The sequence below is a fragment of the Anomaloglossus baeobatrachus genome, chromosome 1 (assembly GCF_048569485.1).
Source record: "Anomaloglossus baeobatrachus isolate aAnoBae1 chromosome 1, aAnoBae1.hap1, whole genome shotgun sequence".
Lineage (NCBI taxonomy): Eukaryota > Metazoa > Chordata > Amphibia > Anura > Aromobatidae > Anomaloglossus > Anomaloglossus baeobatrachus.
The window spans coordinates 865,734,202-865,750,865 of record NC_134353.1 but is presented as its reverse complement, the minus strand read 5'-3'; the positions used below and the strand labels follow the sequence as shown (position 1 = coordinate 865,750,865).

General features: G+C 51.9%; 1 protein-coding gene across 4 annotated transcripts in view; it reads left to right on the top strand.

Annotated features, from left to right (window-relative positions):
• The window catches only part of MAST4 (microtubule associated serine/threonine kinase family member 4), a 775,598-nt gene that overhangs the window by 210,900 nt on the left and 548,034 nt on the right, over window positions 1–16,664 (top strand). The gene's annotated exons all lie outside the window — the stretch shown is intronic.

Here is a 16,664-nt window from a genome sequence, read left to right as displayed (position 1 = left end):
GTTATCCGCTATATTTATGGTGATGCTGAAACATTTTCCAAGACCTAAAATAATATAATTGACCATAACCTGTTTTTTTGCTGGATCTGTTGTTGACGTCCTAGATCCACCGAATTATTGAAATAAATGCTACGTTCTCACTTTAACACAATTTTGTTGAAATAAAGTATATTAAAATCTGAGAAACATTATATATACATTACTGATCTTGGACTGACAAAGGAGTTGTCTCATAAAGACTGGTTCATATGTTAAAAAAACAAAAAACAAAAAAGTGTTCATATAGCGTGAACTTTTGCACATTTTTCCCATTACACCTACAAATTTAAATGTTTTTTATTGGGCTTTTATGTGATATATCACCACTAAGTAGCAAGTATTTGTGAAACAAAGAAAATGTTGCATAGTTTTCTATATATATTTGTAAAATTGTAATCTGAAAGTTGTGCATTTATATTCAGCCCCTTGAGTCAGTACTTTGTACACCTTTTGCTGCAATTACTGCTTCAAGTCTTTGGGGTATGTCTCCAATAGCTTTGAACATCTAGAGGTTGAAATGTTTTCTTTGTTCTGTAAAAAAAACTGCTCTATTTCAGTGAAATTGGATGGGGACGTCTGTGATCAGCAATTTTAAGGTCTTGCCACAGATTCTCGATGGATTTAGGTCTGGACTGTGACTGGGTCATTCACACAATGATTATGCTTTGATCTAAACCTTCCATTGCAGCTCTGGCTTAATTGTTTAGGATTGTTGTCCTGCTGGAAGGTGAACCTGTGCCCCAGTCTCAAGTCTTTTGCAGCCTCTAACAGGTTTTCCTCCTTGATTACCCAGTGTTTAACTCCATCCATCTTGCCATCAACTCTGACCAGCTTCCCTGTACTCTCCACAGTATAATACTGCCACCACCATGTGTGATTGTGGGGATTGTGTTTTCAGACTGATTTGCAGTGTTAGTTTTTACATACACATAGTACTTTTGCATTTAGCCCAAATAAACTCTCAAAGATACATTTAAATTTCTGGGTTTAGCGTGTAAAAGTAAAATACTTTTTCTGGACTCTATGAATATCATTTGAGAGGGATTCCTACCTTCAGGATTCCAAAACAGAATGCCACTCATTTTGGTAAACTTGTGATGTCCTTATGTATTACATGGACAACTATTTAACTGATTGGTCACCAGTCACTGCAATTGAAATGCCTAGCTGACCGTGACTTCCACCAGCCAATTCTGCTTTTTGCTATAGGTGGCAGGAGCAGGACACACATTTAAAAAAAGGGGTTGTTTTTGGTGAGTGGGAGGAAATAGGGATATATTCTGAGCTATTAAGAGATATTTCTATAGCCGCCATCTTACAAGGTACGTCAGGCCTAAGGAAGCTTCAATCAGTATGCTAATTAACTTGAGGAAATTGTTAGCAATAGTGTAAACAAAAGGAAATCTCCTATGATATGGAAATTAGGTGAGCTGTTTAGGCCTGAGAACAATAAGGGAAAGGATGACACCCCCCCCCCCCTCTGTGATGCTGTAGAAGAAGCCACAGACTATTTACAGGTATCCTGTACTCCTGAGACAGACAGGCACCAGGAATAAATGTGTAATATCTCATGAGCCGTGCTTCCTATAAATATGTCAAGCAGAAATATGGCATCCCGGCATGCTAACGATTCTAGCACATATTTTATATAGGTGTGGGACCTCTGTAGGTATCCCAAACTTGATATTGGGCAGTGGGATACCAGCAGACTACCCATGTGTCCTATCATTGTGAAGGTAAAATCAGAACTGTAAAAATGAGAGCATTGGCGTCCGCCTATGACTTTTCCAGGCAAAGTTATGGCCAATAATCACTTTGGGATATTATTTGAGACTCAAGACAGGGGTGGGGCTGTGCTCCCCTGTGAGGTCACTAGGTAGGAGGGGACGTGGAGGGGAGCCAATTTGATAAAGGCAAGGTGGCCAGGTTTTGGTTGGTCTTTGCTCGGGGGTCAAGTGTACTACACACCTGTGAGAAAGTCCCTGGAACCCTGGTCGAACGGCGCCCCCCTGTGGTCAGATGCACAAGGTAACTGCTTGATCTGTATGCCTGCTTGTAATCCATAACTTACCTGTAAATGTACTCTGACCTATATATATATATATATATATTCTGTAAATTTCATATTGTATATATTGTAGTTTCTAGTGTGCCTTAGGCCAATTATAATATACTAGAAGGTGGCCCGATTCTACGCATCGGGTATTCTAGAATTTACGTATTGTGTATTTAATGTATGATTTTTGATATATATAATATATATATATATATATATATATATAGATGTTATGTGTAGTTGCCAAGTGTTTGTGTAGTGCACTGTAAATGTTCTGGGTGTGGCGGGGGGTGAGAGCGGTGTTGTTTGTGTGTTGCGTTGTTTGTGGAGTGCTGTGTGTCTGTAGCATTGTGTGTGTGTGGTGCTGTGTGTGTGTTGCGCGGTTTGTGTGCGTGTGGGGTGCTTGTGTGTGTTTTGGGGGGAGGTATGTTTTGTGCAGTATGTGTGTTGTGCGGTATGTGCGTATATTTGTGTGTGCCGCAGTGTTTATGTGTTGGGTGTTGTGTGTGTGTGTGTGTGCGGAGTTGTCTGTGTGTGTGGGTGTCTGTGTAGGGCGGTGTTTGTGGTTCCCAGTGTGTGTGTGGTGTGTTGTGTGGTGCGTGCGTGGCGGTGTGTGTGTGTTTTGGGGGGAGGTGTGCACCCCCCATCGTGCTCCATCCCCCATGCTGCGCACCCCCCATCGTGCTCCATCCCCCATGCTGCGCACCCCCCATCGTGTTTCATCCCCCCCATTCTGGGCACCCCCCATCGTGGTCCAACCCCCATGCTGCACCCCCCATCGTGCTCCATCCCCCATGCTGCACAACCCCCATCGTGTTTCATCCCCCCATTCTGGGCACCCACCCATCGTGGTCCACCCCCCATGCTGCACCCCCCATCGTGGTCCACCCCCCATGCTGCACCCCCCATCGTGCTCCATCCTCCATGCTGCACTCCCCATCATGCTCCATCCCCCATGCTGTGAACCCCTCAGAGAGGAGTATAATAGGAGGAGTATAATAGGAGGAGTATAATAGGAGGAGTATAATAGGAGGAGTATAATAGGAGGAGTATAATAGGAGGAGTATAATAGGAGGAGTATAATAGGAGGAGTATAATAGGAGGAGTATAATAGGAGGAGTATAATAGGAGGAGTAGTCCTGGGGGGTGGTGTACAGGTGCCCGTGTGCGGGGGGCGTGGCCTAGCGGGCATCGCATGTGGGGGGCGTCGCCTAGCGGGCATCGCGTTAGTGGGGCGTGGCCTAGCGGGCATCAGGTGCGGGGCGTGGCCTAGTGGGCATCAGGTGCGGGGCGGGCCTGGCCAAACGGTTAATCCATGCAGGGGGCGGGGCCAGGGGGCATCGCGTGCGGGGGGCGTGGTCTAGCGGGCATCGCGTGCGGGGGACGGGCCTGGCCAAATGGTTAATCCATGCGGGGGCGGGGCCAGCGGGCATTACGTGCAGGGGGGCGTGGCCTAGCGGGCATCGCGTGCGGGGGGCGGGCCTGGCCAAACGGTTAATCCATGCGGGGGGCGGGGCCGAGGCGAGCGGCCAATCCGTGTGGAGGGGCGGGTCCAGGCTGAGCCCAGCGGCCAATCCGACGGTTGTCACTGTAAGGACACAATTTTGGAGCAAGACAGACAGATAGACAGACAGACAGACAGACTAAGGCAATTATATATATAGATAATTTAATCTTGGGCTGGTCTGTTATCTCGGTCCTGACCTCCATGTCTGTGTGCTCGGCGTAATAGTTATCGTAATCGATTGGTGGCAGCGAGTTTATGCCAAGGATCAATGTGGGGTGACCGGTGAGATTTGGGGAGGTTTAGATATATTCCGTCCGCTGAGGTCGGGGGAATATATACCTTACTCTCACCGGGAACCCTTCAATCATCGGCATAGTAGAATAGTGGCCTCCTTGCTTATTGTCGAGCAATTCCATAATTGGCCTGACTATAAGAGGGGCGCTAGAGAGCGCGTCACGTGCTCTGTCTGTCGGGTGGTAGAAAGGAGGGGTGTAACTTCCGCTTTCTACCCCCCATTTTGTGACAGTGAGTTGTGTGCTATACCCCAGTGTGATATTCCCAATTCCACTAGTTGTCATTGGAATCGTTGAATGTGCTTGTTGCAAGATACTCTTATGCGGTAGGTATCTGAGTTCTTGTAATGCACGCGAACAGCTGGTTTTGTGTGCGATGTAAAGGCTCGAATACACGTTATACTAAAGTTGGATGAACCTGCCGTCTCTCCCCTGCTGGTTTTTCAATGGCAGATCCTCTGCCAGAATCTTTTCTCAGTGGATTGTCACACAACATAGTGCATGGGGTAGACTGGGTGTTAATTGCTGGAGAAAAAGCAACTTAAAGGGGTGGTTCACCCATTTTTTTTATTTTCTGTATGAGCTCTACTTACCTTTCTAGGCGTCTTCTCCATTGGCTTCTGTTTCCAGTTCTGGCACTGAGCGGCGCTATGCTGCACGCTCAGTGCCGGTCACATGACCCCCTGGAGCTGTGGCCGCCGGCATCCTCTGACGTCCCGGCATTTCCGGGCTCTCAAACAAGACGGGTACGTCACAGGATGCCGGCGCCACTCAGATTGAGTGACAGGGCTGTGGGCGGTGACTACCGCACGTCACAGCTCAGCATCGAGGGGAGGATCCGGAGGACGTTTGTGTGGAGCCGGAAGCGCCCTGCAGATGGTGAGGCTGAGGCACGGGGCGCCAGTGTGCAGTGCAGGGGGGGGGGTTCTTCAGCTGAAATCCCCCCTGCACGTAAGTATGTGATCACACTGTCCACCCGCCCGCTCTGCTGCGATGTCAGGAGAGCGGCCGGTGTCGGGCAGTGTGATCATCTGCTCCTCCCAGCAGCACAGCAGGACGCAGCAAGACACTGACAGGCATGTCACCGCTGTGCTCTGCCATCTGTCCTGCTGCATGGGACCAACTGTCTGCACTCTGTCACCTGCACCACAAGTCACAGTGTGGAGACAGTTGGTGACAGAGCACCTCTGCCCCCCCCGTTCTTTCCCCACTCTCTTCTCTCCCCCCACTCTTCTCCCCCTCCCCTCTTCCCCCTCTTCTCTGCCCCCCTCTTATCCCTCTCTCCTCTCCCCTCTCTTTTCCCTCGCTCTCTTCCCCCCGCGCTCTCTTTTCCTCCCCCCGCGCTCTTTTCCTCCCCCCTGCGCTCTTTTCCTCCCCCCCGCACTCTCTTTTCCTCCCCCCCGCACTCTCTTTTCCTCCCCCCCGCACTCTCTTTTCCTCCCCCCCGCACTCTCTTTTCCTCCCCCCCGCACTCTCTTTTCCTCCCCCCCGCACTCTCTTTTCCTCCCCCCCGCGCTCTTTTCCTCCCCCCTGCGCTCTTTTCCTCCCCCCTGCGCTCTTTTCCTCCCCCCTGCGCTCTTTTCCTCCCCCCTGCGCTCTCTTTTCCTCCCCCCTGCGCTCTCTTTTCCTCCCCCCTGCGCTCTCTTTTCCTCCCCCCCGCGCTCTCTTTTCCTCCCCCCCGCACTCTCTTTTCCTCCCCCCCGCACTCTTTTCCTCCCCCCTGCGCTCTTTTCCTCCCCCCTGCGCTCTTTTCCTCCCCCCTGCGCTCTTTTCCTCCCCCTGCGCTCTTTTCCTCCCCCCTGCGCTCTCTTTTCCTCCCCCCTGCGCTCTTTTCCTCCCCCCTGCGCTCTCTTTTCCTCCCCCCTGCGCTCTCTTTTCCTCCCCCCTGCGCTCTCTTTTCCTCCCCCCTGCGCTCTCTTTTCCTCCCCCCTGCGCTCTTTTTTCCTCCCCCCTGCGCTCTTTTTTCCTCCCCCCTGCGCTCTTTTTTCCTCCCCCCTGCGCTCTTTTTTCCTCCCCCCTGCGCTCTCTTTTCCTCCCCCCTGCGCTCTCTTTTCCTCCCCCCTCGCTCTCTTTTCCTCCCCCCTCGCTCTCTTTTCCTCCCCCCTCGCTCTCTTTTCCTCCCCCCTCGCTCTCTTTTCCTCCCCCCTCGCTCTCTTTTCCTCCCCCCTCGCTCTCTTTTCCTCCCCCCTCGCTCTCTTTTCCTCCCCCCTCGCTCTCTTTTCCTCCCCCCTCGCTCTCTTTTCCTCCCCCCTCGCTCTCTTTTCCTCCCCCCTCGCTCTCTTTTCCTCCCCCCTCGCTCTCTTTTCCTCCCCCCTCGCTCTCTTTTCCTCCCCCCTCGCTCTCTTTTCCTCCCCCCCTCGCTCTCTTTTCCTCCCCCCTCGCTCTCTTTTCCTCCCCCCTCGCTCTCTTTTCCTCCCCCCTCGCTCTCTTTTCCTCCCCCCTCGCTCTCTTTTCCTCCCCCCTCGCTCTCTTTTCCTCCCCCCCTCGCTCTCTTTTCCTCCCCCCTCGCTCTCTTTTCCTCCCCCCTCGCTCTCTTTTCCTCCCCCCTCGCTCTCTTTTCCTCCCCCCTCGCTCTTTTCCTCCCCCCTCGCTCTCTTCTCCCCCCCCTCGCTCTCTTCTCCCCCCCCTCGCTCTCTTCTCCCCCCCCTCGCTCTCTTCTCCCCCCCTCGCTCTCTTCTCCCCCCCCTCGCTCTCTTCTCCCCCCCTCGCTCTGTTCTCCCCCCCGCTCGCTCTTTTCCTCCCCGCTCTCTTTTCCTCCCCCCTCGCTCTCTTCTCCTCCCCCCTCGCTTTCTTTTCCTCCCCCCCTCGCTCTCTTTTCCTCCCCCCTCGCTCTCTTTTCCTCCCCGCTCGCTCTCTTTTTTTCCCCCCTCGCTCTCTTTTCCTCCCCCCTCGCTTTCTTCTCCTCCCCCCCTCGCTTTCTTTTCCTCCCCCCTCGCTCTCTTCTCCCCCCCCTCGCTCTCTTCTCCCCCCCTCGCTCTCTTCTCCCCCCCCTCGCTCTCTTCTCCCCCCCCTCGCTCTCTTCTCCCCCCCTCGCTCTCTTCTCCCCCCCCTCGCTCTCTTCTCCCCCCCGCTCGCTCTCTTCTCCCCCCCGCTCGCTCTCTTCTCCCCCCCGCTCGCTCTCTTCTCCCCCCCGCTCGCTCTCTTCTCCCCCCCGCTCGCTCTCTTCTCCCCCCCGCTCGCTCTCTTTTCCTCCCCGCTCGCTCTCTTTTCCTCCCCGCTCGCTCTTTTTTTCCCCCTCGCTCTCTTTTCCTCCCCCCTCGCTCTCTTTTCTTCCCCCCGTCGCTCTCTTTTCCTCCCCCCTCGCTCTCTTCTCCCCCCCTCGCTCTGTTCTCCCCCCCGCTCGCTCTCTTTTCCTCCCCGCTCTCTTTTCCTCCCCCCTCGCTCTCTTCTCCTCCCCCCTCGCTTTCTTTTCCTCCCACCTCGCTCTCTTTTCCTCCCCCCTCGCTCTCTTTTCCTCCCCCCTCGCTCTCTTTTCCCCCCGCTCGCTCTCTTTTCCTCCCCGCTCGCTCTCTTTTCCTCCCCGCTCGCTCTCTTTTCCTCCCCGCTCGCTCTTTTTTTCCCCTCGCTCTCTTTTCCTCCCCCCGTCGCTCTCTTTTCCTCCCCCCTCGCTCTGTTCTCCCCCCCCTCGCTCTGTTCTCCCCCCCGCTCGCTCTCTTTTCCTCCCCCCCTCGCTCTCTTTTCCTCCCCCCTCGCTCTCTTTTCCTCCCCCCTCGCTCTCTTTTCCCCCCCTCGCTCTGTTCTCCCCCCCTCGCTCTGTTCTCCCCCCCGCTCGCTCTTTTCCTCCCCGCTCGCTCTCTTTTTTCCCCCCTCGCTCTCTTTTCCTCCCCCCTCGCTCTCTTTTCCTCCCCCCCCTCGCTCTCTTTTCCTCCCCCCTCGCTCTCTTTTCCTCCCCCTCGCTCTCTTTTCCTCCCCCCTCGCTCTCTTTTCCTCCCCCCTCGCTCTCTTTTCCTCCCCCCTCGCTCTCTTTTCCTCCCCCCTCGCTCTCTTTTCCTCCCCCCTCGCTCTCTTCTCCCCCCCCCTCGCTCTCTTCTCCCCCCCTCCTCTCTCTCTTCTCCCCCCCTCGCTCTCTTCTCCCCCCCCTCGCTCTCTTCTCCCCCCCCTCGCTCTCTTCTCCCCCCCCCTCGCTCTCTCTCCCCCCCCTCGCTCTCTTTTCCTCCCCCCTCGCTCTCTTCTCCCCCCCCTCGCTCTGTTCTCCCCCCCCGCTCGCTCTTTTCCTCCCCGCTCGCTCTCTTTTTTCCCCCCTCGCTCTCTTTTCCTCCCCCCTCGCTCTCTTCTCCTCCCCCCTCGCTCTCTTCTCCTCCCCCCCTCGCTTTCTTTTCCTCCCCCCTCGCTCTCTTTTCCTCCCCCCTCGCTCTCTTTTCCTCCCCGCTCGCTCTCTTTTTTTCCCCCCTCGCTCTCTTTTCCTCCCCCCTCGCTTTCTTCTCCTCCCCCCCTCGCTTTCTTTTCCTCCCCCCTCGCTCTCTTCTCCCCCCCCCTCGCTCTCTTCTCCCCCCCTCGCTCTCTTCTCCCCCCCTCGCTCTCTTCTCCCCCCCTCGCTCTCTTCTCCCCCCCCTCGCTCTCTTCTCCCCCCCCCCTCGCTCTCTTCTCCCCCCCCCTCGCTCTCTTCTCCCCCCCGCTCGCTCTCTCTTCTCCCCCCCGCTCGCTCTCTTCTCCCCCCCGCTCGCTCTCTTCTCCCCCCCGCTCGCTCTCTTTTCCTCCCCGCTCGCTCTCTTTTTTCCCCCCTCGCTCTCTTTTCCTCCCCCCTCGCTCTCTTTTCCTCCCCCCTCGCTCTCTTTTCCTCCCCCCTCGCTCTCTTTTCCTCCCCCCCTCGCTCTCTTTTCCTCCCCCCTCGCTCTCTTTTCCTCCCCCCTCGCTCTCTTTTCCTCCCCCCCTCGCTCTCTTTTCCTCCCCCCTCGCTCTCTTTTCCTCCCCCTCGCTCTCTTTTCCTCCCCCCCTCGCTCTCTTTTCCTCCCCCCCTCGCTCTTTTCTCCCCCCCTCGCTCTTTTCCTCCCCCCCTCGCTCTCTTCTCCCCCCCGCTCGCTCTCTTCCCCCCCCCCCGCTCGCTCTCTTCTCCCCCCCGCTCGCTCTCTTCTCCCCCCCCCTCGCTCTCTTCTCCCCCCCGCTCGCTCTCTTCTCCCCCCCCGCTCGCTCTCTTCTCCCCCCCGCTCGCTCTCTTCTCCCCCCCGCTCGCTCTCTTCTCCCCCCCGCTCGCTCTCTTCTCCCCCCCCGCTCGCTCTCTTCTCCCCCCCCGCTCGCTCTCTTCTCCCCCCCGCTCGCTCTTTTTTCCCCCTCGCTTTCTTCTCCTCCCCCCCTCGCTCTCTTTTCCTCCCCCCTCGCTCTCTTTTCCTCCCCCCCTCGCTCTCTTTTCCTCCCCCCTCGCTCTCTTTTCCTCCCCCCTCGCTCTCTTTTCCTCCCCCCTCGCTCTCTTCTCCCCCCCCTCGCTCTCTTCTCCCCCCCCTCCGCTCTCTTCTCCCCCCTCGCTCTCTTCTCCCCCCCCTCGCTCTCTTCTCCCCCCCCATCTCTCTTCTCCCCCCCTCGCTCTCTTCTCCCCCCCCCCTCTCTCTTCTCCCCCCCTCGCTCTCTTCTCCCTCCTCACTCTCTTTTCCTCCCCCCTCGCTCTCTTTTCCTCCCCCCCTCGCTCTCTTTTCCTCCCCCCTCGCTCTCTTTTCCTCCCCCCTCGCTCTGTTCTCCCCCCCCCGCTCGCTCTGTTCTCCCCCCCCGCTCGCTCTGTTCTCCCCCCCCCGCTCGCTCTGTTCTCCCCCCCCCCCCCGCTCGCTCTGTTCTCCCCCCCGCTCGCTCTGTTCTCCCCCCCCCGCTCGCTCTGTTCTCCCCCCCCGCTCGCTCTGTTCTCCCCCCCTTCGCTCGCTCTGTTCTCCCCCCCCCCCCGCTCGCTCTGTTCTCCCCCCCCGCTCGCTCTGTTCTCCCCCCCGCTCGCTCTGTTCTCCCCCCGCTCGCTCTGTTCTCCCCCCCGCTCGCTCTGTTCTCCCCCCCCGCTCGCTCTGTTCTCCCCCCCGCTCGCTCTGTTCTCCCCCCCGCTCGCTCTGTTCTCCCCCCCGCTCGCTCTGTTCTCCCCCCCGCTCGCTCTGTTCTCCCCCCCCGCTCGCTCTGTTCTCCCCCCCCGCTCGCTCTGTTCTCCCCCCCCGCTCGCTCTGTTCTTCCCCCCCGCTCGCTCTGTTCTTCCCCCCGCTCGCTCTGTTCTCCCCCCCGCTCGCTCTGTTCTCCCCCCCGCTCGCTCTGTTCTCCCCCCCCCCCCCGCTCGCTCTGTTCTCCCCCCCCCCCGCTCGCTCTGTTCTCCCCCCCGCCCGCTCGCTCTGTTCTCCCCCCCGCTCGCTCTGTTCTCCCCCCCGCTCGCTCTCTCCTGGCATGGTCAGTACAGAAATCTCTCCATCGTGGAGGGGTGAGAGGGAGTAATAAACATGGAGTCCCTACCGTGTCTGTGTATTTATTTCTAATAAAGTATTTTTCTCTGTGTGGTCTTTTTTTTTTTTAAACCCTTTATTGGAGATTCTTAATGGCCAGGTCAACCTTGGCCTGACATTAAGAATCTCGGGCTTTATACTAGCGGGTAAAACATAGCTGGTATTAACCCCTTATTACCCAGCGTGCCACCTGCCACCAGGGCCACTGGAAGAGTTGGATACAGCGCCAGAAGATGGCGCTTCTATGAAAGCGCCATTTTCTGGGGCGGCTGTGGACTGCAATTCGCAGCGGGGGGCCCAGAAAGTTTGGGCACCCTTCACTGCGGATTCCAATCCCCAGCTGCCTAGTTGTACCTGGCTGGACTCAAAAATTCGGCGAAGCCCATGTCATTTTTTTTTTTAATTATTTCATGAAATTCATGAAATAAAAAAAAAAAAAGGGCTTCTCTATATTTTTGGTTCCCAGCCGGGTACAACTAGGCAGCTGGAGGTTGGGGGCAGCCCGTAGCTGCCTGCTGTACCTGGCTAGCAGACAAAAATATGGCGAAGCCCACGGCATTTTCTTAAAAACGTTTTCAGGGAAAAACCTTTATAAAAAAAAAAAATGCTTCCCTGCATTTCTATTGCCAGTGAAAGTAACACCAAGCAGCGGGGGCTAGCAGCCAGTAGCTGCTTTGGTTACCCTTAGCAACAGAAAATGCAGCGGGAGCCCACAAACAATGTGATTTTTTTGGTTTTTTATTTTTAATGAATTTTTTTTTAAAAAAATCGGCATGGGCTTCGCCCATCGAGCACCAGAGCATTTTACTGCTCAATTCATCCCAAGTAATCAGATGACTCCAGTGTCGGCCGATTTACTTGTTCTGTGTCCCCCTGCATCCATCGCAGCGTGTACGGGCTGTGAGGTCAGCGGAGTGGAGACAGTGACATGCTCTGCTCTGACACATAGTGTGCTGCATGTCACTATCTTTCTCCACTCTGGCACTTGTAGTGCAGGTGACTGGATGCTACATGTCACTAACTGTCTCCACTATGGGACTTGTTGTGCAGGTGAGAGTGTATACAGTTGGTACTATGCAGCAGAAATCACAGAGTGGGGCAGTTAGTGACATGTATCATCCGGTCACCTGCACAACAAGTCCCAGAGTGGATACAGTGACATGCAGCACACTATGTGTCAGAGCAGAGCATGTCACCAACTTGCTCTGCTCTGTCACCTGCGGTGCTGCATGTCACGTTTTTGCCGCGATTTGGTGCCTTTTTTGCTGCGTTTTTGCTCACTGCGTTTTTAATCAGTGCACAATGCCATTAAAGATTGTTGATGAAAAAAATAAAAAAGGTCTGATGTCATTTCCTTATTCAAAATGTTCATTGTATGCAGGAGAGCAGACAGCAGCTGCAGAACTACAAGGCTCAGCATCATCCATCCAGGACTGTATGCAGTTTTTTACCCAAAAAGAAAAAAAAAATGACGTGGGCTTCGCCATATTTTTGTATGCTAGCCGGGTACAGCAGGCAGGTACGGGCTGCCCCCAACCCCCAGCTGCCTAGTTGTACCCGGCTGGGAACCAAAAATATAGAGAAGCCCTTTTTTTTTTTTTTTTAATTATTTCATGAATTTCATGAAATAATTTTAAAAAAAAATGACGTGAGCTTCGCCTAATTTTGGTGTCCAGCCGGGTACAACTAGGCAGCTGGGGACTGGAATCCACAGTGAAGGGTGCCAAAGCTTTCTGGGCACCCCCACTGCGAATTGCAGTCCGCAGCCACCCCAGAAAATGGCGCTTTCATAGAAGCGCCATCTTCTGGCACTGTATCCAACTCTTCCAGCTGCCCTGATGCCGGGTGGCTAGCCGGGTAATAATGGAGTTAGGACTAGCTGTATATTATCAGCTAGCCCTAAGCCCGAAATTCATGGTGTCACGCCAATATTAGACATGGCCACCATGAATTTCTAGTAATGATAAAAAAAAAAAAAAACACAACACACAGAAAAATATTTTTATTAGAAATAAAACACAACACAATTAGTGACTCCATCTTTATTGAAATAAACCCCCCTCCGCAGTAATCCTGGGTTAGGGTCCCGCGCCGTCCAATCCGGATCCAATATTATCTGATCAGTTTGCTGGAAGGCAAAGCGATCAGATGATGTGTCAGGATCAAGTGCCTGAATCACATCACACATCAGCTGATTGTATAAAAGCCGGTTATACAATCAGCTGATGCATCAGTAGAAAAAAAAAAAATAATACTCACTTATGTGCTGTGCTGATTACCGGCAGCTCCAGGAGCGATCGATTGGACAGGAGTCTGATCCCGTCCGATCGCTGCAGGAGCTGCCGGTAATCAGCTGATGAAGTCCCCTGACGGCAGGATCAGCTGATAGCCGGCCGCGAAAAAGCCGGCGAGACTACGATCAGCTGATGCGTCAGGTGACTGCATCAGGTGATCCACGGCCAGGTCCTGCAAGCTTCGTGCATGCACCGGGGAGACTGCACACAGCCAGAGCGGCGGTATCGGAAGGAGATGGGAGCGGGCATGGCACCGGGACCCTGCAGACAGGTGAGTATGACATACACACACACATACACACTCGCTCACACACTGTATATATACACACACACACTGTATATACGCATACACACTGTATATACGCGCACACACACTTTCTTCCCCTGGCTGTGTAGAGCTGCTGCTGTCTCTGTATGATTGATCTCAGTGCACATCCACTGGGAAGAGGCAGGGAGGAGGGTTTGGACACAATGGGTGTGTTAGATAAGCCAGACACCGCCCTAGAGCCACAAAGAATTCTTGGACTTGTAGGAACTGAACACAGGAAGTCAGAGGAGAGATTAACCCCATCAGAGCTGGAGCCAGCAATGAGCATGTGCTGCTAGTGCACAATGAAAGGCAAAACATAATAGATGTGTTGAGGGGCACATATTAGCAAGATTTATCAGAAAAAAAAAAAATCAGTTTTGGTAACTGGACAACTTCTTTAATGTTAAGGGGCCCGGTAAAAAGAAGAAAAAAAATGTGGAAATTCAATAAATAACGTCCAAGAACCAACTGATTTTTAATTTATTATGCTGGCTTATATAGCACTGCACTATACTACAACGCTGTACATCACTGCCCCCATTAGGGAATATATATTATGAGCCCTATCAGTATGTCCTTCGAGTATGGGAGGAAACCGGAGAACCCAAAGGAAACCCACGCAAACACGGGGAGAACATACAAACTTTGTAGATGGTAAATTGATGATGGTCTTTTGATGAAAGCCTGTTTATTCAGTAGAGAAAAGTGTTCTTTACTGCACTAAAGTGGCAGTAGGGGTGCGGAGGAAGAGCACCGGGCTGCGCTACAGCCGAACAGCAGGCTCTGCCACAACTAACGGGGCCCCCGACCGCCCCTTTAACATGTAAACATGTATATGTATTTTCTGTGTAAGTGTGCGCATAGATGGACAGAAAATTGGTGACATGTTGAATACTTATTTCACTTGCTGTTTGTCTAAGTACTGTAATTATATTTCTAAATGTCCTATTGACATAAAAGTCTCAACAGATATCTGTAATAACCCATCCAATCCACTGAGCCACTATGCTGCCCATATGAATTGTTTTGTAGATATTGCCTATCAGCCATCTCATTATTCCAGTGAGGATTACAATGAAGATAACACCTACAGTGCCTTGCGAAATTTCCCACATTTCAGGCTTCAAAAATAAAGATAAAAATTTAAAATTTTATGGTGAAGAATCAACAACAATTGGGACACAATTGTGAAGGTAAACAATATTTATTGCTTATTTTAAATTTTTGTACAAAATAAAAAAATGAAAATTGTGTTGTGCAATATTATTTGGCCCCTTTAAGTTAATACTTTGTAGCGCCACCTTTTGCTGCGATTACAGCTGCAAGTCGCTTGAGGTATGTGTCTATCAGTTTTGCACATTGAGAGACTGAAATTCTTGCCCATTCTTCCTTTGCAAACAGCTGGAGCTGAGTGAGCTTGGATGGAGAGCGTTTGTGAACAGCAGTTTTCAGCTCTTTCCACAGATTCTCAATTGGATTCAGGTCTGGACTTTGACTTTGGCCATTCTAACACCTGGACACATTTATTTGTGAACCATTCCATTGTAGATTTTGCTTTATGTTTGGGATTATTGTCTTGTTGGAAGACAAATCTCCATCCCAGTCTCAGGTCTTTTGCAGACTCCAACAGGTTTTCTTCAAGAATGGTCCTGTATTTGGCTCCATCCATCTTCCCATCAATCTTAACCATCTTTCCTGCCCCTGCTGAAGAAAAGCAGGCCCAAACCATGATGCTGCCACCACAATGTTTGACTGTGGGGATGGTGTGTTCAGGGTGATGAGCTGTGTTGCTTTTACGCCAAACATATCATTTGGCATTGTGCCCAAATAGTTCGATTTTGGTTTCATCTGACCAGAGCACCTTCTTCCACATGTTTGGTGTGTCTCCCAGGTGGCTTGTGGCAAACTTTAAACTTCACTTTTTATGGATATCTTTGAGAAATGGCTTTCTTCTTGCCACTCTTCCATAAAGGCCAGATTTGTGCAGTGTACGACTGATTGTTGTCCTATGGACAGACTCTCCCACCTCAGCTGTAGATCTCTGCAGCTCATCCATAGTGATCATGGGCCTCTTGGCTGCATCTCTGATCAGTCTTCTCCTTGTTTGACATGAAATTTTTGAGAAAATGCCCTGTCTTGGTAGATTTGCAGTGGTATGATACTCCTTCCATTTCAGTATGATCGCTTGCATAGTGCTTCTTCGGATGTTTAAAGATTTGGAAATCTTTTTGCAACTAAATCCGGCTTTAAACTTCTCCACAACAGTATCACGGACCTGCCTGTTGTGCTCCTTGGTCTTCATGATGCTATCTGTGCTTTAAACAGAACACTGAGACTATCACAGAGTAGGTGCATTTATACGGAGACTTGATTACACAAAGGTGGCTTAGATTTACCATCATCAGTCATTTAGGACAACATTGGATCATTCAGAGTTCCTCAATGAACTTCTGGAGTGAGTTTGCTGCACTGAAAGTAAAGGAGACTAATAATATTGCACGCCCCAATTTTCAGTTTATTTTTTACAAAAATTTTAAATAAGCAATAAATATCATTCACCTTCACAATCGTGTCCCACTTGTTGTTGATTCTTCACCATAACATAAAAATTTTTATCCTTATGTTTGAAGCCTGAAATGTGGGAAAAGGTTGAAAAATTCAAGGGGGCCGAATACTTTCGCAAGGCACTGTATATAACTCAGCAAGAGACATATGAGACCATTTCCAAGAAAGAAAAAGGTGACCATTGCAAATTAGCATCTCCTCTGCACAGGTCAGGTCACAGAACCTAAGGCGCTCCCTCATAGAAGTTTTTCTCCTGTCGTCCCTTATAGCTGCTGTAAAGCAAATCTCTGAACTGCTCCTTAACAGAGCGATTCAGCAGCTCGGCCATCATGAAGCCTCCTGTAATAATGTACGGAAAATAGAATAAAGAAATCTACAGTCAGAAAAAATAAATTAAAAACCTGATAGATAACTAAAGGGCGAAACATTATATTCTAATTTATTTTTTTTTTCCTTAAGGATTGGTTGCTTAAGTCTGGAAACTGCTCCGCTCTAGACTGTTTATTGACCATGTGCCTTTTTAAATCACAGGGGCTTTACCTTCCCTTTCTAAATTGTTAGTAAGCAGAATATTGATTAAATCCTGAGGTTCAGATAACACAGGAGCCCAGGATCAAATAATCACTTTTTAACACCGGAAAATAAAACTTTCACAAGCTTCTTTCATTCTATTGCTGGTAGGAAAAATGCAAGGAGCAAGCGGCTCTGTGCACACTGCGCTGGTGCTGGTGGAGGACATGGACTGTAGAGGGAAGGTCTGAAGAAGAAGGAAGTGCTATGCACTATAGGAAGGACAGCAGGAGCTTAGAGTTAAAGGGAAGCGGTTACCAGATTTGGTGACTATAAGCAATCACCAGTGGGCTCTTAAATGTATATGAGTGTGACGCCCCTGAACTAGTCAAGGTGTCACAGGGTACTGCACTTCCTTTTCTTCTGGTGCAGGACTCAACTCCCCGTGGTTCTGGGATCCTAACCTTAGAGCAATACCAATCAGCATTCAAATCCTAGTCACACTTCACACCACACCAGTGGGTGGTCTAGCTGGAACAGGGCCACTTGCCTAGGGGTCAGGCAGACTGGTGTGAGGGAGGAAGTCAGAGAGAGAGGAAGTGAGTCAGAACAGTAGTAGCTCCCAAAGAGTGAAGAGCTGGGAGTTGGAGCTCCCTGGGGACATATAGCTAGGTCGCAGACTGTGGTCTGGG